Source organism: Malus domestica, chromosome 02 (genome assembly GCF_042453785.1).
Source record: "Malus domestica chromosome 02, GDT2T_hap1".
Lineage (NCBI taxonomy): Eukaryota > Viridiplantae > Streptophyta > Magnoliopsida > Rosales > Rosaceae > Malus > Malus domestica.
This window is the reverse complement of record NC_091662.1, coordinates 26,533,517-26,558,924: the sequence shown is the minus strand read 5'-3', so window position 1 is coordinate 26,558,924 and position 25,408 is coordinate 26,533,517. Positions and strand designations below refer to the sequence as shown.

At 35.8% G+C, this 25,408-nt stretch overlaps 3 long non-coding RNA genes across 6 annotated transcripts; all 3 read left to right on the top strand.

The window, feature by feature from the left end:
- Positions 1 to 1,427: 1,427 nt before the first annotated feature.
- Positions 1,428 to 3,793, top strand: LOC103406643 (uncharacterized). Its single transcript, XR_524611.4, has 4 exons — positions 1,428 to 1,564; positions 1,646 to 1,767; positions 2,955 to 3,021; positions 3,612 to 3,793. It is a non-coding gene; the product is annotated as an uncharacterized lncRNA (long non-coding RNA).
- Positions 3,794 to 4,133: 340 nt separating this feature from the next.
- On the top strand, positions 4,134 to 4,664 carry LOC139193736 (uncharacterized). The gene is made up of 2 exons (XR_011578188.1): positions 4,134 to 4,326; positions 4,494 to 4,664. It is a non-coding gene; the product is annotated as an uncharacterized lncRNA (long non-coding RNA).
- A 1,597-nt stretch (positions 4,665 to 6,261) lies between these two features.
- On the top strand, positions 6,262 to 8,769 carry LOC114823774 (uncharacterized). 4 transcript variants are annotated; one of them, XR_011574798.1, is made up of 5 exons: positions 6,262 to 6,551; positions 6,653 to 6,721; positions 6,814 to 6,908; positions 7,321 to 7,379; positions 8,498 to 8,769. It is a non-coding gene; the product is annotated as an uncharacterized lncRNA (long non-coding RNA). The 4 variants fall into 4 exon arrangements; XR_011574794.1 differs by lacking the exon at positions 7,321 to 7,379; XR_011574795.1 differs by lacking the exon at positions 7,321 to 7,379 and having other exon boundaries at positions 8,447 to 8,769.
- Positions 8,770 to 25,408: the final 16,639 nt, after the last annotated feature.

Here is a 25,408-nt window from a genome sequence, read left to right as displayed (position 1 = left end):
CCCAGTGTTAGTGCTCCCGCCCTGGACTAGGGCACAACCTTCATGTGATTGTTCACTTCCCGCACCGCACACTCGCCTTGGATCCAAGTTTGGTGCAGCCTATCGTACAGACTACATTAGGTAGTTCCGACTCTTAGGTGACCTGCGATTTATCGCTAGCTTTCACGTGATCGTAGCACCAGAGCGTACATATTTATACGTAGCCTGTCGTACTGGTCACCCTAGGTGACTCCGACTTGTGTGCAGGCATAGGTCTAGTCGTATAGGTCACATTAGGTGACTCGCCCTTCCAGGTTTTAGCTGCTGAACGTTTTGTATCGACGAGGAGTCTTGGCAAATCTCAGTATAAGTGGCTACCTCTGAGGGTATAATCCTTATCCATTCTACTGTACTTTACTTATGCTCTGATATCAAGTGTGAAACGGGTTCATTCCCACTCACCAGTGCACTCTTATATTTAGGCACTTTTAAGTTTAAATTTATTCACATTTTTTCACATCACTACACCTTATGACTTCGTCACCCTAGTGAACATACCAGATCGGCGTGTGTCATACTCTTAATTAAATGCATATATCTCATAATCATAATATTTCACATATATTAGTTAAAAAATTTGTTATCCTTTTTTTAATACGTTTCATTGTAAAGTAGATTGGGATTAAATACCAATTTGGACAGGTTTTCAAGAAAATATTAATATTAAGGAAAATTGCCAAGCTCAACCCATTTATTTAGATTAAGCCACAAATTGTTGGACAAGATATTTATAAGCATAGGAACATTTACATTTTTCATCCCTTACACATGACTCGCAAGTCACTGACACTAGTGGCAGAATTATCGTCGACCATTATTAGTGTCGAAAAAAAATTCTAGTTGCCCAAAAAAAATTTCAAGTCATTGTCCAACGATGACATAAAAATAGCAATAGGTGTAATAACTCGTTTCTAATTTTACGATTTTATAAACTTTAAAAATACGAATTGACCAAAATGCCCTTTGAGGCGAGGATTTTAACTTTCGTTGACCGTCGTATCGTAACCCGTATGAACCATTCTCTTAGCATATTGGTATAGTACTCGTTGCTATGAACGCGTGGGCATAAGCGGAATCGAAATCGGAGCTATAGTTAAAATTTTACAAAATTACGAATGTGATGGCCATTTTAGTAATTTCACTATTCTAGGTAATTTGGCTATTATTTAATAATTTTCTTTTAAGTTTTCTTTTTGGTGGGACCCACCCACGTGGGACTCCCCACTCCAAATCTCTCCCAAGTCTTTTACCCAATCCCATTTTTCCCAAAAATCTCAGAGACACCTATCTTTTCCCTTTCACATTTCATCTCTCATTTCTCTCATTTCTCTCATTCTGTAAAGAACCAGAAGCCATACACCACCTGCCATCAACCTTACCACCTTGATGAGATTTACAGATCTTCAAACCCAGCAAATCATGTTCACAGACGTCGAACTCAACCCAGCCATGGGACATGACACTGCACTGTTGCACCATCATTGTTCAAGGAGTTTTTTGGCGAGTTTCACCGTTTCTAACATAGGTAAGACTCGGGACTCTCTCTAACCTTCATTATAGATTGATCAAAACCTAGTTATGACCCATCTTAGGCGTTTTGGTGAAGGTTTATAACAAAACCGACATGGGGGAAGAAATTCTCCAGATTTCTAGCAAGAACCCATGACCATTTGGCCACCTTCAGATCATTTTTCCGGCCAACGTCGATGATAACTTGGCCCCAATTTGGTATGGACTTGTTCTCCACATTTCTTAGCTTCAATATGGCTTTTGAATCATTGATTTTGGTTGAGTATCAAGCTCAAAATGAGCTATGAAAGTCGGAGCTAAAACCTGCAAACGCATGCGTTTGCGAGGAAGGTGAGTACGATGGTACTCGTAGGCGCATGGGCTTATGTTGGTTGTCAGCACGTGTGGCGGCGCGTGGAGGAACCCGAGATCCCTCTTTAGGTTTCTCGACGTGCCGAACCCGAATCCGCCCTTCATTTTTTGAAATTCGACCATTTAAAATAGTTTTTTTTATTAGCCATAGTTCGTACGAAAATGCGTATTTAAGTTAATACGTTATATATTTACGTAAATGGTTTCGTTTCTGGATGAAACCATTTACGTAAATGGTTTTGTGAGTGGGTCTTTACTTTTAAATACCATATATTTATTTAGTTTCCACATATATATTTAATAAAGAATTTACTACATATACTTAGATTAAATGAATGTTTTAAGAATTAACGAAATGACGAAATTTACTAAAGTGTACTAAATTCTATGGGATCCTTAGGTATGCGTACTACTAGGGGATTTTATATATGACCATGATAAATATTTTATTTGAACAATACGTTGTTGACTAGATTTATCGAGTCACTGTGGTACAACTATATTTATGTTATTTGCTCATCGTGTGCTACATTGGTCTTTGTACTCGCTTGGGCTAGGGCCAAACTTCACGTGTATGTTCACATCGCACCGTATGCTCACTTTGGATCTATTGTAGGTGCTAGGTCTGTCCTAGATTGCTATACGCAATTAGGACTCGTATGTGATGTGCATAGCACCAGTCTTTACATGATTGTAATAGTAGAGCGTAAATCATTATTACACCCAGTCCAGTTCATGTCAGAATACCTCTGCATGAACTTGTGTATGTGTCAGCATATGTCGATGAGCACTTGATATGATATGTTGTTTATGCGAAATTATGTGATAACCTGACGTTATGTGTTTATTTACGAGATGTCGTGACCTATTACATTCTTGAGATATTGCAGGCTACGGTAAGTATTTTCATACTATACGTAGTACGTATATTTTGGAAACTATACTTGTTTTACGGCGAGCGGTTATTACATTTTCAAAAAGGTTTTACAAACTTTATTGTTAGGCCCACTCACCCTTGTTTTTCGTCCCTTCAGGATTTAGTGGCAGTGCTTGTGTTGACGAGGATTTCTGGCAAACACTGATATTGGACTACTTCCAATGGTATAGTTCTCATTCTAATTTTATTGTACTTTACTTATACTCTAACATCATGTGTGAAATGGGTTCATTCCCGCTCACAAGCGCACTCTTGTATTTAGGCACTTTTAGGCTTTACATTTATTCACATTTTCCACCTCACTACACTTTCAGGCTTCATCACCTTCTTGTGTCGACCATCACAGCTCGATTCGGAATCCAAGTGGACATTCCGGGTCGGTGTGTGTCAATAGGTTCAACTTGTCATCTTTAATTATGTTTATTGTTGAGTATTTGTATTTAAACACCACAACCTATGTAAGTTCACCTCACTACTTAGTCCATTGCGAGGTTAAGTCCTCCCCCTCTCCCTTAGTGTAGCTAATATCGTTTGTTAAAAAAAAAAAATTGGTTTTTAATGTGTGAAAAGAGTAAATAAGACATATTACTTAATTTTTTTTTTTGAACAAAACGTATTAAGTTACTTAAATTTAAGATTTATATTTCTATCTGTAGACCACAAACCCTAATTGTTCATATTGTTCTCCAACAAAAAAAAGACTAATCTTATGATGCTTTATGCATCTTGTGATTATGTTGTTCCTCCTAAACAGAGGCGGATCCACAGTGGGGTCAATGGGGTCGCACGACCTCTTGGAAGCCATGGAAATAACCTTGGAGCTGCACACCATATGGTTGACGAAATGTCTGAAAGAAGAAGAAGGAGTTCGCTTGCAGATTGAAGAAGAATGAGGCTGCCTTTGTTCCAAACTCTAAGTTCCAAACTCAATCCCCCCCAAACCCTCAACTCCATCCCAGGCTGTTGAGTATCATGTTATGAACTGCTGTTGGTGCTAAGCATTAGGTTAAATGCATTAGATATGTGATTCTTTTATTATTCACAGAATACTGCTGAATACTGCACCAACCCCCTTTTTAGCTTCCATTATGAGTAATTGTTTTGTAGGTTGTAAATAGAATAAGTGAGCAAACTATTGAGGAACTTCAGTTTGAGCAAACACCTGAAGCAGTTTCAAGGGGTGTCACTGGATTGTGTAGTGATGCCACTGCTGGGTTGTTCTATGCATATGATCAAAACTCTGTATTTCATGTTTGTGTCTTCGATTGCCTAAATATTTTCTGAATTTAGTTCAGTTTGCATCAGACAATAATGTTTTCCATACTGCTGAATTTGAGAACATAATGTAGGTGTCTGTTAATGATGAAGGCCGAGACATGTGGAAAGTTTACCTAGACATGAAGGAGTATGCTGCTGCTTTGGCAAATTGCCGCGACCCACTTCAGAGGGACCAAGTATATTTGGTGCAGGTCGTATCTAAGTGATGGTTATACTCATTGTCACTTATTGTAATTTATTCTCACTATGGCACTTAATTAAAAAATTTGTGAAGATTATTGTGTTGCTGTGCTGTGTATTTGTCTTCTCAATCTTGTATTTACCGGGGTAGTCAGTAACGAAGTAATTTGATTTGCAGGCTGAAGCTGCATTTGCTGCCAAGGATTATCTTAGAGCATCATCTTTCTATGCAAAAGTGAATTCTCTATTTCCTTGATCTGTTTTCCCATATATTTATTGCAATAATGCCTACAGGTGCAGTAGGCCATTTGTTGTTTATTCATGATAATATGATTCTTTTCTAGTCTTATTGCTTCGTTTTCAAAATATGAAACCTCGTCGTGGACAATTATAGCTTGTAATATTGTTTCCGTTATGAATTATGAATGAAAATATTATGATTTCATTTTCAATATGTTTTTCCATCCTAAATTTTTATTTGGACTTTTACACTAAGACCCCTTGTGGTAAGATTCCTGGATCCGCCACTACTCCCAAATGAGGAAATAAACTTGAGAGAGACATAATAGAACTAAATGGCCCAAGTTTTGTGCATTCCAGGACCTTTTCTTTTATCGTCAGTGGTTAAATATCGAGTGTGAGCATGTAGCCATCAACAGCAGTTTGCACAATTGCCATAGCTGATTAGCCCATCAACACGATAAAGACACTAAATTCAGGACAGGATACCAAATGTGACATTATGAGCACGAATCAAAATTTACAGACCCAAAACAAAATTAGGTGATCGACATGGTAAATATTGAAATGTTTGCTTGCAGTGTTGAATCAAATTAAAACAAGCATAATTAGATTTTAAGTTAATGATTAAGGCAAAATAGAGTAGATAGAAATTGGAGTGAACTTAGATAGGTGATGGGGTTAAATAGAAAAACTCATCGTTTCTTCACATGTATACACAATAAAATGAAAGAACTAATGAGAAAATTCATCACTTTACATGCTTTTTTTTGAAACTCACTGTTGGACAATGACCTGTAGATTGGAAAAATTGATCTGTAAGTCACTAGAAAAATTGATCAGTAAGTCACCGGAAAAATTGATGAGTCGATCTTTGGAAAATTGTTGGTTGGTTTGAAACATGGTAGGATTGAGGGAAAAATTTGTGATTATTTTAAATTATAATAGTATTTAGAATTGTTTTGGTTGACTTTTTCATTGGTACCAAAAACTAAAATATTATTACAACCCGTACTAATAAGTATTTAGAATTGTAATAATATTATTACAACCCGTACCTTAAAATATTATCAACCACTTAATACTTTTCCCTCTTGGAAATTAAAAATCCCTCAATCAACTAAATTTTGTAACATAACTCTCGTAACTCGAATTCTAATTCCATCTTCGCCTGCACAATTATGGATACGAAAAACAATTTAAGAAAATAAATATTGACTAATTACATTTTTTAATTATACTTATACAATTTGAGTAAGCATCATGTCTTTTAACCAAAAGTTGCAACCATTCAACAAAATATACAACCGTAAAAGGTTGAATGAAACCCAACCTTTTACAAAAGGTTACGACACAACACCAAGTCTCATATATATATAATTATATATTTATTATTGAAATCTCTAACAATGTGAAATCCCGTTCTCGGATTTCACTGTTTAAAATTCCGTATTCCGTATTTCGTATTCTTAGTTTCGATGCTTTTATATTTACGGCGTATTTGATCCCTGCGTATTTTTCCACTTATCTTTATATATTTGGATAGTACTTGTCAAGACGAACGCGTGGGCACAAACAGAATGTGATTCAAAATTATAACGAAGATTTTATAAGGTTTTGAACGTCGAGGATATTTTGGTAAATTGATAATTAATTGGACATGTGATACCATTGGGTGAGTGTCATGTGGGCACCCAAAAAAATTCTGGAACTCTCTCTCCTCCATTTTCTCTCCCGTTCTCTCTCTCTCTAGAGTTCTCTCACTATCTCTCTCGGCTCTCCTTCTTCTTGTGAAACAAACCACCACCACCAAAATTTTGGCTTGTTGAACACCAAAACCATTATTATCTGCATGTCTTCACCACCATAAACCCAGTTTTGAGTTTTGTTTCATTGAAAACGAATCCTAACCTCGAGTTCGAAGAACAAGGTTTTGGGCCGAGACTTCTAGGCGTGATTCAGACAATTTTCAGCCATTTTTTTGAACTCAGAACAGGTATAAATTGATTCCTCTCGTTGATTAGATAAATTTTCATGTTTGGATCGTGTGATTTGGTTGAGAAATGAGAAAGTTATAACGATTTAAAATTTGCCTAGTTTCTAGCGATCTCGTGACCTTCCAGATCATTTTCCGGCCAAACCACAGCGATTTATCCATCAGGAAAGGTACCAACCTGTTCTTCTCGTTCCAAGCTATGATTTTTGTTTTTGAATCACTTGATTTCGTTGAGTATTGACAAAGTTATGGACATTTAAAGTTTGCCCAGAAATTCCGGCGAGTTACTTGTTTTCCCGCGGACAGCCATATTTCAGGCCATTTTCCGGCTATCTCTGGCCACCATTTGGACTCCAAGTATGTGGAATCTTGTTCTACACTTCTCTAGCTTTGTTTTGGTATATTATGGGTCAAAATTGGGTGTGAAACGAGTGAGATATGGAGTTCTAAAGATTGCCCAAAAAATCTGCAGAATCCAGCGAAATTTCGTTAAGGTCTGCCACTTGAACATTATAGCAATTGACGATCTGACCATTGGATCGTCACCAAAATTTGGTACATTATAGTACGTAATATTTAAGGACCTTAGGAACTTACGAATCGAAAATCTAGTGGTTGGATCTTATGGAGCAAGTGACATAGGATCATGGACCCTACCTTTGAATGACGGTTTGATTCTCATTAAATGTTGTTGTGGGGGACATATGGGAGTTTTTGAGTATGTGAATTATCAAAGGAAATCTAAATGTGGACTTGTACTTTGTTTTAGGCGACCCTAGTGCGTGACATCTCAATTCTTGCGCTAGGGTGCGTTAGTGCAGGCTCTAGGTGAGTGACTTTAATATATGTGATATTGGTAATTACCCTGTTTTTGTAATTGTTATCCTGTGTGGATATGACTTGGTTTTATAAATATGTTTTCTACTGAATTGTTATTTTTAATACTTAGCCATCGATTTATGTTTATGAAATGAGATTTTACGTGTATATTTGAGATATGGTTTGATTTTTATGATTGGCATGTTGTGATGAAATGTGAGGGCTAGTAGTGGACCGTTAACCCATTGTGATGGGGATTTGTTGCTTCGATATAGTTTCATTTCCCACTTCGTTGATTTGCTCTAAATAGTATTTGTTCCTTGTTTCACTTCGTTGAGCTTTTGTAAATTGAGTAACTTGCGCCTTGTTTCGTTTCTTTGAGCTGTTGTACATTATGGTTGTTGGCCTTCAACTTGGTTTCGTTAAGTGATTTAGAGCTGGGGTTCCGTTGAGTGGTCTGGTTCCCTGCTCCATCTGGATTCCGTTGAGTGGTTCGGAATCCCTCATGATCTGCGATTCCATTGAGTGGTCTAGAATCATATCCAGCTTGGATTTTATTGAGTGGTTCGATATGCATTGTACTCTGTGATTCCGTTGAGTGGTCCGGAATCGTATCCACTCGGATTCTGTTGAGAGGTCTAGAATCCCTTCTACTCCGTGATTCCGTTAAGTGTTCTGGAATCGTATCTTGGTTGGATTCTGTTAAGTGGTCTGGAATCCCGTTTGGTATTATGGCTCTGTTGAGAGGTTCAGAACCCGATTAATTGCTTTGTTGATTCTTCGGACTGAGTTTGAATTGAGATAGCTTTAGAGATGTAGGCTTCGGCTGAATTATGTCGCTCTAGCCCTACGTTTCATTGTATTGTATGAGTTATTGGTTGTGAATTTTTGTGATTTGTTTTAGACGAGCCGTTGGATGTTTGGGTGACTCCTTTGGGATTTTCAGTAACTTGATTATGATTTCATAAAATATGATTTTGTATTTGACGTTTATAAACCGTGATTGATGGATGGTTTTTAATATTATCACATATGTTGCATTATTGTCACTCACACGAGCTTCACGGCTTATCCAGGTTGTTGTGTGCTTGGTTCACCATTCTGATGGTGTAGGGGCCATTGTGCAGGTATTATTAGATACGATGAGCTTTGGGGTAGCAGACAGAGTTCTGAGAGCTTGGAGTGTTAGGTTACCCCTATACTTTTCCTTAAAAAGATGTGATTATTTCATTTTCAGTTGAGTACTCCAGTTTGTATTTCCTGACATCACCCTACAGTCTTCCGTTATGTGTCGATCTTGGACATATGTCGGGATTGGGGCGTGACAAACAATCCTTCCCAATTTCAATAATATGGTAAATAATAGAATAACAATTCTCTCTTTATAATTAACCACAAACATACTGATATAATCATGCATACAATAAAGGTGTCTTTCGAATGAAACCTTTAATTAGTGTAAGTAATTCAAAATTATAACGAATGCGATGGTGACCTAAGTTTAAACTAACTATTCTTATGTTAAAACCGGAATCGCTACACACATGACTATGTCTTATTTCCTTAAAGAAGTTTCTGAACTAATTAAGCACTATTATGGCATTGTGCTTCATCCTGGTTTCATGAACATTTACAAAAGAAAACCCAACCCTTGCTAGAAGCGGCACCACTTCTTATGTTCACATAGTTGAGGTTCCTTCCCATGTCACTGCTACTATAGACACAACTACAAATAACCTCATTAAGAAATAAAACTCATTCTCATAAATGTAGCAGTCTTGCACTAATTATCCTGGAATGAGCTATATATTAATTTTTAGTGCTTTCACATCCACTTATCAATAACTTGTTATTACCCATTAAACTTTTAAACTAGGGTTACCATTATTGGTGGCTAATTTTCAGTAAAGGGTTTTAGCCCTATTCCTCTAGATGTACAAACTACCAAAGCTCTTGAAAGTGCTTTTGTTAACAGATCCACCAAGTTATTACTTGATTTAACATAAATAATATTAATAATTCCATCAGTTATTAATTGCTTGACATATTCATGTCTCAAGCTAATATGTCTAGACTTTCCATTGTATACCTTATTGTATGCTCTAGACAAAGTAGTCTCACTATCACAGTATAAAGAAATGGATGGCATTGGTTGTGGCCACAACTCTATTTCCAATGACAAATTTCTAATCCATTCTGCTTCTTTACCTGTTGCCACTAATGCTATAAATTCAGATTCCATAGTTGAATGTGCTATACATGTTTGCTTCTTTGAAGCCCAAGAAATTGCTCCTTCGGCAATTGTAAAAATCCACCCTGATGTAGACTTATTATCATTAGTAGTTGTTATCCAACTTGCATCTGAATATCCTTCAAGTACTGTTGGAAACTCATAGTAAGTTAAACTCAGGTTAATAGTTCTTTTAAGATAACAAAAAAAAAAAAAAAATTCTATTTATTGCTTTCCAATGAGAAGTACTTGGATGACTAGTGTATTTAGAAAGTTTGTTTACTGCAAATGCGATATTTGGCTTGGTACAATGCATAGCATACATTAAACTTCTGATTACACGAGCATACTCAAGCTGTGCAACAGACCTACCAAAATTATTAAGCAAAGTTTCATTAGGGTCATAAAGGTATTTGCTTCTTTTATTTGTAGATGCTTAAACTTAAGAAGCATTTTTTCTATATAATGTGACTGACACAAAGCGTAACCCCTATTATGTTTTTTACTTTAATTCCCAAGATGGTATCTACTTCATTCAAGTCCTTCATTTTGAATTTAGTTACTCTTTAGTTTCAGATATACCTTTCATGTTTGTACCAAAAATTAGCAAGTCATCGACATATAAACATATAAAACATCATAATCATTTGTGAATTTAGAGTATATGCATTTATCAGCACTATTATGTCTAAATCCATATGATAAAATGACAAAATCAAACTTTTCATGCCATTGTTTTGTTGCTTGCTTCAATCCATATAACGACTTTACTAATTTACAAACCTTCTTTTCATTCCCAGGAAGAACAAACCCTTCTGATTGTTCCATTTCTTCATCCAAATCACTATTTAAAAATGTTGTTTTCACATCCATTTGATGCACATGCAAATTATATAAAGATGTCAATGCAAACAATATTCTAATTGATGTGAGCCTAGCTACTGGTGCATATGTATCGAAATAGTCTATTCTCTTTTTCTGCTTAAAACCCTTGGCAACCAGCCTGACTTTAAATGTTTGAATAGACCCACCTGTATTGTATTTTCTTCTAAATACCCACTTACAACCTATTTCTTTTGATCCTTGGGGCAAGTCTACTAAAACCCATGTTTGATTAGATATTAATGATTCAAATTCATCATTTATAGCCTCTTTCCAAAAGGCTACATCTCTTGAAGTCAATTCTTCGCTTAGACTTTTAGGATCATCCTCAACATTCAACAATATGGGTATTTTTTTAAGAACCTTCTTTCTATTTCTTTCAACTAAAAATACAATAGATTGAGACGAAATAAAATCAGAGCCTAGAGTCTTTTCTTTTCTTACCCTTTGGCTTTTCCTTGGTTCATTAACAGTTTCAGACTGTTTTCTTTTCTCACATTGAGAATGACTAGTAGCCGAATTAGAGGAAGGTATCTGATCATTATCTTTTCCAGACATTGAGTAGTCATTATAAAATTTATTTTCTATAAATTCGACATCTCTAGACTCAACTATTGTATTTGAGTCTAAATTAAGTAACCTATATGCCTTTGAATTTTCTGCATATCCTACAAATATCCTTTTAATTCCTCTTGGACCCAACTTGGATCTCTTAGGATCGAATGCCTTATAAAAACCTACACAACCCCATACTCTCAGATATGACAAATTTTGTTTTTCCAAATTTCATATGGTGACACGTGTCTTTGTTGATGTAATTCTATTGTATACATGGCATGCAGTAAACAATGTTTCACCCCATAAATATTTTGGAGTATTAGCATTAATATCATAGAATTAATCATTTTAGTGAGCCTCCTTTTTTTTCTTTCTGCCAAATCATTTTGTTGTGGTGTATAGGGTGCAGTTCTTTGATGTATAACACCATGCTCTTCACAAAAAATATCAAATTCATGTGAAAAATATTCACCACCTCTATCACTATGAAGGCATTTAATTTTCTTTCCTTTTTGGTTTTCAACTTCAGCTTTATAGCGCTTAAAACACTCAAAAGTTTCATCTTTATTAGACAATAAATAAACATAAGTGAACTTAGAACAATCATCTATAAATGTGATAAAATATCTTTTTCCTCCTCTTGTTAATATACCATTGAATTCACATATGTCAGAATGTATAAAGTCTAATAAATTTGTATTTCTTTCGGCAGTTGGAAAAGGTTTCTTAGTCATTTTCGCTTGAATACATGTTTCACATTTATCGTTATAATTATCATTGCAAGCAATTAAACCAAGTGTGCGCATGTATTTTAAAGATCTAAAATTTATATATGCTAAACATAAATGCCATAAATGAGAGGAAGATTGAACATCGCATCAAAAGAATATCCATTTCCAACAAACATCCCATTTTTCGACATTAACTTGTCGGACTCTAGAACAATCTTTATATCATTCTTACATAATAATTTTGCAGACACAATATTCTTTCTAATTTCTGGAACATGTAGTACATTAAGCAACGTCAATTTCTTCCCAGAAGTAAACTGAAGTTCAACGGTTCCTTTTCCTAGAACTTTGGCGGAATTATGATTCCCCATTAAAACCTCTTGATTGTCCGTTGATACTTCATATGTCTTGAATTGTGCCTTGTCATTGCACACATGTATAGTAGCTCCTGAGTTGAGCCACCAATCGGAGGATTTTATTGCTGTTGCCATATTCAGTTCGATAATCATGCCATACCATTGTAACAATGATATCAATTCCAAAGTTTTCCACCATATTTGCGCTATTGGTCTTATTGGCATATTCTTCACTTGCTTTTCTGTGTCTACAATCACGAATGTAATGGCCTTTCTTTCCACAATAGTAGCAGACACCATTTGCATTCTTTTGATTGTTGTTGGAATTGGTCTTCTTAAACTTCTCTTTGTCAATTTTGACTTTGAAGTTCGTTTTATATTTGTTTCCTTCGACAATGTGGACTTTAGAGGAATCTTGATTTGCAAAATTCTTATCACGATATTGAGTTTCCTCTTCAATTTGAATACCCTTTTGCAAATCCTCCAAACTAATATCTTCCACCATGTGTAGAAGTTTCTTTCTATAGTTATTCCATGTTTGGGGTAATTTTGCCATAATAACCCTAACTATCCTAGGATTCGGAATAACTATTTTAAATTCACAAAGCTTTGAGACCAAGACCAATAATTCATGAACTTGGTCTAGGATAGGTTTGTTATCAAACATAGTGAATTCATAATATTTGAACATTAAAAATTTATCTGTACCTCTTTTCTCCGTTGTGTACTTGTGTTCAAGTGCTTCCCAAATTTCCTTTGGAGATTGAATGTGTGCCTACAGGTCATATAAACAATCAGATAATGTGCCCAAGATGTGTCCTCAACATACCAATTCATCTTCTTCACGCTTCTTTTGATCGGCAACTATTTTGTCCGAGTCTTTGTCACTTAGTTCACGAATAGGCTTCAATTTCGGGTCCAACACATATATGACATTTAGAACAGTAAGCATGAAACGCATCTTATCCTTCCATCGGGTGAAATTTGATCCATCAAATTTGTCTAGCTTGTAGACATCTTGATTGATAATCTTCAAAGTCATGTTATCATATTTGTTCTCCATGACGAAAATAATACTTTAAGATTGTTAGAGTTAATGTAGAAACATAGAGAATAATCCGAATGATGACTTTAAAGTACGACTTGAATCGTTTCCTTAAAGTATTATTTGCCCCCACTTGAATGAGTTTGCTAAAGGGTTATTGGCAAGTCACTTCCAGGATACAACAAATTATGAAATATTCGATTAGCAAAACCAAATTGTATTCCCTTAGAAATAAGTAGAAAGAAATTGTATGAATGTGATGGAGAGAAAAGAGAGCAAGGAATGTAGAAACAAATTTCTGAAAATTGTGTGAAACATTATGCCACAATAAGTATTTATAGGCATTAAAGCACCCGTTCATTGAGCCCTTTCATTCTAGTTGAAGATATACAACCCTTCTTAATAGTGTTGACCCAAAAAACATGTCCTCTATTTAATATTTTCAGAAAATAAATATTGACTAATTACATTTTTTAATTATACTTATACAATTTGAGTAAGCATCATGTCCTTTAACCAAAAGTTGCAACCATTCAACAAAATATACAACTATAAAAGGTTGAATGAAACCCAACCTTTTATAAAAGGTTACGGCCCGTGCACACACATGTTGCACAATGCAACACCAAGTCTCATATATATATATATATAATAATTATATATTTATTATTGAAATCTCTAAGAACAACCCTAGTTTCCTCCCCAGTCTTCACAAACTAAATAGTTACTAATTTTATATAATTTCAATTATATTCTGGATATTTTCGCTCTAGTTGACAATAAATCTATAATGACACATTTTTTAGTATGAAACTTCGTAGTGGACAAATTTAGTCTTTGTAATTTATATTTTTGTCTAATATTTTTTTGAACTTTTATATTGGGACCACCCAATCTTAAAATCCTGCATCTGCTATTGGGTGCAATGTAGAGGCTTGTTGCCTCTATGGATGTGCAGGCAGCAGTGCTTATAACGAAGAAGAAGAGGATTTTAATTTTTGTTTTAAAAGACCTAGTCAAAACGGCAACGGTTTTGAGCCAAATCATTATAAAAAATTTAAAAACTAAAATATCTCTATTTTCTCTATAGAGCCCAAGAACCCCGATCTTTCTAGTAATCCCACATTATATTTAAGAACTCTCAACCCCAATCATCGCAACCTTCCAACTTTAAACTCAAGTTACCCTATCCCCCACCACCATTTGCCGTTCTACCGCTTTTAGCTGCCTAATTTTATTTCTTCCAAATTCATATAAGTTTTTTTAATCCTAGACTCTAGTCCCAATTCCCAATTGATAATATATATGTTACTTTAACAAATTTTATCTTTGTAGAGTCACTAATTGCTTTATGTTGCTAAGGAGAATTACTTTTGAGATTAATCTTGATTTATTCAATGAAACAAATTCAATAGAAAATAGTGATATGGAACTAAATTAGTCTAGTATTTTTTTTTTTACTTTTATCTTAGACCCCCAATCTTGAAATCCTAGATCTGCCATTGGATTTAAGATTATAAACCATGTGTTGCTTCTACTTTGAATTCTAGAAACTAGCAACGAATTTTGGCTAACTTCCTTTGAGTTCAAGTCAAAAATCCCCTTAATCCATTATGAAATTAATTCTGGCAAGTTACTCCACTAGCTTTCTGAGTTTTGGATTGATAAGCTCAAATTCCAGAAACCTATCCAACCTTAACCACATATGCAAGATGCAACAATGGAGAATGGCGAAATGGAGAAGATGTGTATTTTTTTTTATTTTGTAAAATTATATTTAATTTCATCATACCGTTGGAATGGGAAGTGGAGATTTATATAATAGCTCGAAAGAAATGCAAATTGCAATGAAAACCTAGACAATTACAATTTGACCTCAAATTTTGTTACTTGTGACTAAGGCAATTACAAGATCATAACAACACTTCCTCCTTCAAAACTAATCTTGTCCTCAAGATTACAATGCAAATTCTGGAAATCGAGCCTTAAATGCCTCATAATCCTCCCAAGTAGCATCGACAACATCTTGTCATTTCCACTGCACCAAGAGTTGTACCCCAACAACCATTCCTTTCTTATACATCATACGATTTAAGATTGCAAAAGGTTCCACCAATTGAAGACCATCCTCAGTGCTCAATGGTAGTGTGGGACTTGGGATCACATTGTTTCCTAGTTGCTTTTTAAGGCAACTCATATGGGAAACTAAGTGAACCTTGGTTTATGGGGGTAATTGGAGCTTGTAGGCTATGGTTCCCACTTTTTCCAGCACCTTATAAGGCCCAAAGAAATGAGGTTGTAACTTGTGGTAACTGTGGGGAGCTAGTGACTAAAGTTAGTAAGGTACCAATCTTAAGTACACCATATCTCCTACCTCAAAGTGTTTTTCAGTCCTTTTCTTATCTGCCTACAATTTCATCCTATTTAGAGCCATCAGTGGCACCCTGGACATAGCAATTATCGTCCACATCAAGCATCAACAACTGTTTAAGCCCACATTTGTGACCTCGAGTCCCTTTATCAGGGCAGAACCAACACTCACCTCTCTCTCGTTTTCGTTGGATTTCCTCGGGAGACAATTTCTTAACACCAAAGTTACCCGACTTAGGTGGTGGATGAAGTGGAGAAGTGGGTAACAGTGGATGATGTTTAGTGGGTTGGAAGGGTTTTAGGGTAAAAGGTTTCAACTCAGTAAGCTTGGCATCAAGCAGAACAACAATTAAAATAGCTTCATGAACAGTCACTGGTTTTAACAATTTCACATCGAATTTCAGTTCCTTCTTTAGGCCCCTTACAAAACAACTCTTGAGCAACACATGACCTAAATCATAAGTACGAGTGGCCAAACATGATATAATCCTTAAGAGTACTTGTTTGGCATAATTTGAAGAGAGATTTAGCACTGTCCTCAAATTCCAAAGGTCTAAATTCACGATAGAAGGTCTTCGTGAAATCCTCCCAATGTGGAGTGGAATGGGTGCAATCCATCCAGTGAAACCATTGCAAAACCTCACCCTAAAAGTGAAAAGAAGTAGTGAGGACTCGCTGAGCATCAGGGGTTTGATAGAAGGTGAAAAACTGCTCAGCCTTATAGATCCAAGCCAATGGGTCACCACCTTCCACTAAACAACGGAAATCAAGGCAAGGAAATCACTTTGGTCGAGGATTGGAGACCCCAGAAACAAGGATCTGGTCAGAAGGTGGATGGAGATGCTCAATCACTTGAGGATAGGGTTTGGAAGAGACGATAGAAGCAGAAAGACCGACACCAGGAACACCGAACTAAAGTTTGCGGCGAAGTTGCTTGAAGTAGAGAGGGAGTTTATGCTCAAATGTGTTAGACACATGCCCAATCGATTTTGGAATCAAGGTTGGCCATGGAGGCTTCAAAGGCAGTGACACGGCTATCCATGATGGAGAGTTTGGAATTGGTAGTATGGCGGGGCATGCAATGGAAGGGAACTAGGATTAAGCAAATGGGTGATACCAATGATAAGCTCTAATTCTAGAAACCTATTCAACCTTAACCACAGATGCAAGATGCAGCAATGGAGAATGGCAAAATGGAGAAGATGAGTATTTTTTTTTCATTTTGTAAAATTATATATAATTTCATCAGACCGTTGGAATGGGAAGTGGACCTTTATATAATAGCTCGATACACTGATGTGAGCTGCCACGTAGGCAATAACAACCAACTATTAAAAATAGAACTAGAAAGAAATGCAAATTGCAATGAAACCCTAAACAATTACAATTTGACCCCAAATTTTGTTACTTGTAACTAAGACAATCACAAGATCATAACATGGATTTGAAATCCGAGAGGTTGTAACCTCTGCATCTATGGTTTCATATTTCAGATTCCAGTGAACTATTCCGAGGAAAACTCATCAAATCCGAGGTAGATTTGACCTCCTATCCTCCTAAAATGATTTTGGGTGAGTTCTTAAACCTCGAGGGTGATTTTTGGTTAAGTTTGGAGATGAAAACCATCGAATTTAGACCTAGAACTAAACCTAGCCGTGTTCTAGGTTTTCTATAGATTTCGACGGCAGCGACGGATTCTTTAAAAATAATGAAATCAACTGACTGAAAGGGTATATACCGTTAACCCTTTAAACATTTTTCGACAACCGGCATGTGGCCTAACGATGATGTAAGCGACGCCTACTCATCGAACCGTAGAGGCAAGTATGGCGGCACATTTGCTGGCAGCAGTGCATCGGGGTGACACGTGACGGTGCGTGGCATCATCGTGGCCGTGCGTGACCAGAGCACAATGGTGCATGCAAGACCCATGACATACCCTTAGGTTTTTCGATGTTCTGAATCATGTGGCACCTTTTGTTTGTGCAAAAGTTTTACCTATATAGTAGTTTTGAACATATGTTCATAAAAGAGTTAGAAAAGCTTATCTAAGCTTAATATTTCATTCACAGGCTTAAATGAGGTCAAGGAGGAGTTAGGCAAGGAGCCTAATAAGGAAGAGCGCTCCACTTACCTATGAGTGAATCCTTTAAAGAATTAAATGTTTTTAAATAAACTATGTATATGTTGATATTAATATTATCGGTTAGTCTTTGATGAGACTTAAATCTAGTTAGATATTAAATGATATCTTGAGACCATGGTGATTTATTTTCCCCACATGGTTATTATACATATCATCTAGCTAGCTACGGCCATAGGCTTATTGCAGGCACTGATATTTCTAGTAGAGGCTATCAGATAGGTTTACTTTCTTTGATATGACGAGTAGTATGATGAGAACTTTATTACTATTATAGTAGTATTACTATTATGTAACTTTTGATTGATTTCAAAACGAGGGTTAGTATGTTCAAATTATTTTGACTAGATAAACTTGATCCACTCACAATTTAATTTGTCGACCCCTCAGAACATAGCAAGAACAAGGAGACTCTTGGGAGTGATGAGTGGGCTTGGAGGTGAGGTAGTCACCTATGGATTTTGATGATGATCCCTTTATTGTACTTTTTATCTAGTTGCAATAAATTGCATGATCATACTTTTGACTATGCATAGCACTGCACTATTTTGTATAAATTGTTGTATGAACTACTATCTGCTCTGGAATGATGCGATAATAATGAGATTGTATCTCTTGACTCATGTCCCCAAGTCGGGATATTGTTTAGGATTTGCAGGATAGTTGATAATTGAATTTAATAAATAACGATTTTGTTCAAATTCATTCACATCGTTTATTCTTTACTATGACTTTCATCATTAAATTGGTATTGTGACGTCATTCTATGGTGGGGGTTACAATGTCGGCTTAGGGTCGACCAACACATTACCACCCTTTAGCTTGCTAGTTATTGGGTCTGGGTGTGTCAAATACGGTATTGTGGCTCAAAGTTTTATGAAAACTGATATTTAAACTAAAAACCCCTTGATATTATCTACATTAAGGGTTGGAGGAAGGGGTTAAACCTCGCAATGAACTAGCCACAATAATTTGGTTCGAATTCACCTTAGGAAAAATCAAACCTAAGACCTCTCACTTATAAATGAAGAAGAATACCACTAGACCATAGTACTAAGTGACAACCATAATTAACTTAGGGAACATGTGTTCAGCCTTTAGTCTTTATAATGCGATGATGCTCACCGCTTTGCTAAGGTGGTGAGCATATTTGCACTCAATTTTTACTAGAATATGATAAATAATTTTTAAAACAACAAAATCTCTTTGTATAGAACAAGAATGTTGGGATCAAACTTTTTAACGTATATAAAGAAAACTGATTTTTGAACATCGTTTTTCCTCTTTGCGCAGTCATTGTTATTTATTTATTTATTTATTTTTGTATCTTGATTCTTCTTTAATTTATTTAAAAGGCAATTAGATTCAGATCCTTAATATGTTTTTTAAATTGAGTTCAATTGCAACATACCTATATCATAAGAAGACTACAAAATTTTCCAAGAAACATATTTAAGATAGAATTGAATACTGTGGTAGCAAAATTATGCGGTAAGAGGTATTTGACAAAATTGTACCTAAAATAAAGCCAAAGCCTCACATGCCCATGAGGTGGGGGAAGAGGGGTTTTTCTTGCAAATGGCAGCTTCCCATTGGTCAAGGTGAGTCATAAGGAAAGAATAATCTCAAAAATATTAATTATCAGATAATATCCGAGGATAATGATGGTAGTATCCTTGATTGATTATGGTAAAGATTCCTTACTTGTTTGAGAGTTCACTTAGGAGAGTATTAAATATAGGATTTGGCAATTAATCCTATCATTAATGTCTTTAACTTTTCTTCCCCTCCATGAGCCCAGCTTAGTGGTGTCTAAGTCTGCTGCTCAAGCCTCCATAGATGTTAAACTATGCGTGGTAAAATATTTGCGGGCTCTGCCCATTTATTGAGGGCACGTTGGACTGTGCGTGGGAAAATTTGGGGGCATTATTGTCTTCTTCGAGACAAAAAAGTCACGTGTCATCTCTAGAACTTTTGGAAATAATTTTGCTCCACAAATACAACTAATTCTAAAAAGGTAGATTACAAGCAAAAAAAATCTTTAATATAGGTAGCTAAAAACGGTATAGATGTGAAATAGGTAGATTATTTTGAGAGAAATCTATTATATAAGTATATTAAATAAAAAAAGACTCGGAAAAAATTAAGTAATAAATTGAATGCAGCATGGTTGAAGAGATTTAATTCTTGTGATTTAGAATATTATAATAGCTCAAGTTTTTTTCATTAAAACTCCTTATTATAATTTTTTAAAATTTTCAGTCTTATCACAAACTTAACAAAAAAATAATAGTCACTTTACCTATTTTAAAAAAGTGGACTATTCCTAATAATAGCTCACAAAATTAGATTTATATTGAATTTACCCTTTTATTTAATTTAGAGTTTTTTTTTCATTTAAACATCACTACTAATCTATCTTCAACCCAATTTTTATCCACAGTCCATTCAAATAATTTAAATTTTAACTTTCCTAAAAACACCACATGTGTTACCAAATTACACATAAACACCAACACACCACGTTCACCAACCCTTAAAACCTCCCAGAAATAACAAATCGTTCAGATCTTAAGAACAAATTGTTTTCTCCTTAATTATCCTATATTGTACCTGCTTGGATTTTCTGCTGCAATGGATGTCCAGATACGAAGCACAAGCAGCCACACGTTTTAAATATAAGAAGAGAAAAAGGTGAAACTAAGACCACCTTTTCCCCATTTCCCAGCTTCTTTGAACCCATTTTCCTAATTTCATTGTTTGTCAGTTCCTACATAGCAGCCACACTTTTCTTTTTCACCTCTAAAAGAACGTCAAATTTCAAAACTTCGTACTCAAATACTGTTTAGATTTGTTTCCATGAGCATTAAGTAATTATGGTTTCTTCTGTCACTTTTATAGGCAGCTTCTTTTTGTATTGCACAAGATAATGCTACTTTCCTTTACATGCAATCCTATATTGAAAGAATTAATATGCATATGTATTAAGTTGAATCGTATATCATGTGTTTGATGGCTATCCACAGATAACTCTCCCTACGAGTGTTGGGAACTCTGTGCCAGTTTAAGGACGCCTTAGGGAAGTCATCAGTGGGCCTTTAGGCTATCTTAAGAGCAAGTCCACCCCTAAAAAAATGAGCTAACCTTAAGTCTATATAATCCATCCAAATAAATAGTAATTGACTGCAATGAACAGTAATTGACTGTAATAAACAGTAATTGGCCAAGTGCATCTCAACCTCTAAAAAATGAGTTGGGCAAGAGTCTAGTCAATTCGTATTAAAATATTATTAATTTTTTTACAAAATAATAAAAAATATTTTATTTTTTATTTTGAATAGGAATTTTAACCAATCTTATCACATCACATGTCATTATCCGAAAGTTTATTCTTTAATCAAATGCAACTTAAAAAAACACACCAAATAAAACTTAAAAAAACACCAAATAAACTAAGAACTTTATTCTTCGACCACAAGCTCCTTTTAAGTTTCTTCACCTTGTTCCAATTGATTGTAACATCCATCCATTTTCAATGGCTCATGTTGCATGGGGTCTTCGGTGCGGTCATGAACACAATATATACATGTTCTAGAATTATTGATTGTGTCCGGCTCATAATCATCGATGACATCATAATCATACTCATCTTTCACAATCATATTGTGGAGAATGATACATGTCATCATGATGGACCAAAGAGCCTCTACATTAAACAATCTAGCAGCACTCCTGACAATCACCCAACGAGCTTGCAAGATACCAAAACAATGGTCCACATCCTTCCTACACCTCTTGACATGATGGTGATATATATGTGTTTAATTATCTTTTTAGTAATGAGAATTTTAAGTAAGATAAATGTTATGACAATGTGTGCCTAGAATCTTATTAGAAGTATGATGTAGAACTTATAGGCTGGTGTGACATATTTGTTGGTGGCCATGGGAAGTAGATGGTGTAGGTGACTACATTGTAACTCATAGGGGTTGAGGTATGGTTAGATAGTGTGCTGAATTGATTGCACCAGGTAGCAGTGGTACTTAGATGGTCATGCTTGGTATATCCACGATGGAAGACCATACATACATCAATGATGATCATACTTGGTATATCCGCGATGGGAGACCACACACATTCTAGGAGTGATCATGCTTGGTATATCCGCAATGGGTGATCACTACCTAGAGCTACATAATACAGTCCTGCTTTGTATATCTACGATGGGGGACTATTAAGGGTGATCGTGCTTGGTATATCCGCGATGGGTGATCATTGCCTATGTTATTAGATTATGTATATGGTTATCCTTGGTATATCTGCGATGGGGGACCATATGTATTTAGGGGTGATCATGCTTGGTATATCCGCGATGGGTGATCACTGCCTGCATGAAGAGATTATGCCTATGGTTTTGCTTGGTATATTTGCAATGGGGGACCATACGCATTTTAGAGGTGATGATGATTAGTTGTACTTAGTACATATGAAATAGGTGATCATAGAAATAGGTGATCATAGATTAGTTGGATTTTGTTGAGTGGTCCGGAATCCTTGCTCTTTCTCATTTCCATAAGGTTAGTCTAGAACCCTAGATTCGTGTGAGTGGGAATTACCCATAATAGACCTTGCAAAGATAAATCAGAATTACCATGTTTATTACTTATAATTCAAGTAGGGAATTATAAAGAGTTCCTTAATTAAATTCGGGAAATTATATGTTTTTTTTCATTGATTAATTAATGTAGTTAGATGTTAATATCGGGCATCTTTGATTCATGGAATTGATTAATTGACGTGATTGTGGAATGACGTTGGGTATGATTGAGATTATTATGATTAGATTAGTTGATTAATGTGACTTGAGAATAACATTGTGGTTCGTTGGTTCTTTGATATGTTACATACTATGATTTGCGGTATTATGTGAAACATAGTAATTTATATGATGGATGAATTGGAAAGAATATGTGTGAGAATGGTTTACCTGCATGCATGGAAAGATGATAATTTTTGTTTGGCGTAAGGTTGATATATAGTGTGGTGCTCTATGATTTTCTACTAGAAGCATTTTACGAAAAGATTAGAGTTTCACGAATGATGAACTACAAATGGCTTGATCCCTTTTGAGGGTACGTAGGCAGTCTAACGAGGAGGTTAGATGCAGCTATAAAGTATACGAAAAATTACTATACGATTAGATTCTTGAGTTATGCTTCATACATATCCCGAAGGTGGGATCTGTTGGGTATACGGATACTTGGTGATGTCACGTGTCAATCTTGGACGTATGTCAGGATCGGGGCGTGACACTATCTGTTGGAAATCCATCGGCCATCGCCACACCACATGGCCCTAGTATTCCCCTCTGATTGTTGTCTGCAACGCGCGTCTACGCGCTAGCCACAAAAAAAAAACTCAACTTATGGCTGACGTCAGATGGGCCAGTTCCTCACTCAGTCCATTCTGGGCTGGCCTAGAAGCTAAGTTGGACTTTGGGCCAACCTATTGGGTGGGGTGGAATGAGTTTTTTTTTTCTGTTGGGGGGGGGGGGGGTTGGCTTGAAAAATGGACTTGGCTTAGCTTATTTATTAAGGGTGGAAGTGCTGAGATTAGTTGTTTAGGTGTGCCATTGTTGGCTAAGACCAACAGACTAATTGAATATTATTATTATTATTATTATTATTATTATTATTTAAGTCATTTGCTTGCGTCACCAGTAAATTGAGCTTCATTACCAAGGGACTATCCATAAAGTGGTTAAATCTAAGTTTAAGTTCTTTTCCATGCCTTGTTGACAAGGACTTTATATTTTCCCTATATAGAATGCCTAGATACAACCACAAACTGATCAAAGCTAGTCTAAATCAGTTTGCAATCCTCGTGATAAAGTAAAGATAGAAAGTAATGCAAGTTAACTAAAAACAGTAAAAGATTGAAAGTACAATTAAGTAAAGACTTGTTAAATGAAGTTAAGTGCTTGTTAATTTACAATATGAACATAAAGATAAACACAGTAGCAAATGGAAGATTTTATAATGAAATGAAATACAAGAAATCAATACTACAAGAAAAGTAGTAGAGCTATAAAGGTAAATGCAAGGAAATAGAAGGGTGTTGAATGTATTGAATTTTTTTCTAAGGAAGTATAATAGTTGGCTCCAAACAATTATGAAGAAGACGCTAAATTTCTCTTATTGGAGATGAACTACGAGTGGCTTGATCCTTTTACACGGTAAGTAGGCAGTCTAAGTCAAAAGTTATATGCAACCATAAGATTAAATAATAATTAAATATTTCATTCATGTTTTGGAATGGGACATTATTGTGCTTCGGTCTAAATACAGACTTTTACTAGATTGACAAGAATAAAACTTCTTAGACCATCTCTAACCCTTGGAGTAAAACCTAAAATTTTTAACCCAGAAAATTTAGGTTTTAACCTAGAAACAACTTTTCTGCTCCAACCATTCTAGCCCAAAACTTTAGGCCCAGATTGTTAAAGAATGAATCTGACCCGTTAGATTTAAAGGAGATGGAAATCTATGACATCTGATAGAAACAAAGGAGATGAGATTGCATATGGGTGGCCAACAACCCTATCAGGTTGGGCCTCACTTCCCCTCAAAGTGTCCTTTTTTCCTTGCTTTTTGGCATGTTGACATGCTTTTAGCGCATTCAATAGTGCGCTTTCTCTTTTTCACAATGTGTCTACACGCATAGTGGGCCAGGATATTTAACCCATGCCAGTTTATTGGCTGGTATTTCAGTTTTTTTTGGAGTTCTAGCACTTAACCCAATTTTAAAACAAGGGTTAGAATGAAATGGGGGGGGGGAATAGAAGGGAAATTTTAGAACTTACTCCAAGGATTGGTGTGACAACCCGTCCTTAATTTTACGATTTTATGAATTTTAAAAGAGTGAATTGATCAAAATGTCCCTAAAGGCGAGGGTGTTGACTTCCATTGACTAGCATATTGGGAGATGTATGAAACATTATTTTAGCATACTCTTGTAGAACTTATCTTTATGAACATGTGGCTGCAAACAGAATCGAATTTGGAGCTACGATGAAGATTTTACGGAACTACAAAGCGGAAAAGCATTTTAGTAAATTCGCTATTCTAGATATCCAACTTTAATATTTTATTATTTTCTTATTGGATATCTGTATGCTTAGAACCCACCCATGTGGGTCACCTATACCCTTTGTCCTCGTGTCTCCCTCTCTCCCGAAATCTCTCATTCTCTCTCTTACATTTCAAATCTCCCTCATCTCACTTTTCCAATGGATGATTGCCACCTCACTCTTGCTTCTAACCCTCTCAGCTCTCTCTCATTTCCCGATTCTTCTCTCTTTCTAACTTTATCCTTCATCTGCAATGACTGCACCAAGACCTGAGCACCACCTCAGTCGCCACCCCAGCGAACTTCTCCACTACCATCGTCACAACACTTCCCTTTCTCCCTCGTCGCAAACCCTCATATCTCTTCCTTCCTTTATGCTCACTACACATAAACGCCGATGAGAATCCATTGAGTCCACAGCATCTCCGACGATGGTAAGTTTGAAAACCACACAAAAAATTTATGGATCGTGTTGTGGTGTGATTTCCTGGTAATTTTATGGACTTTTGGTAATGTTTTGGCACATAAACACCTCAGGTGTACTTTTCTAGATTTTTCTGGCGAGAGCTCGACGGGTTCGATCCATTTTCAGACC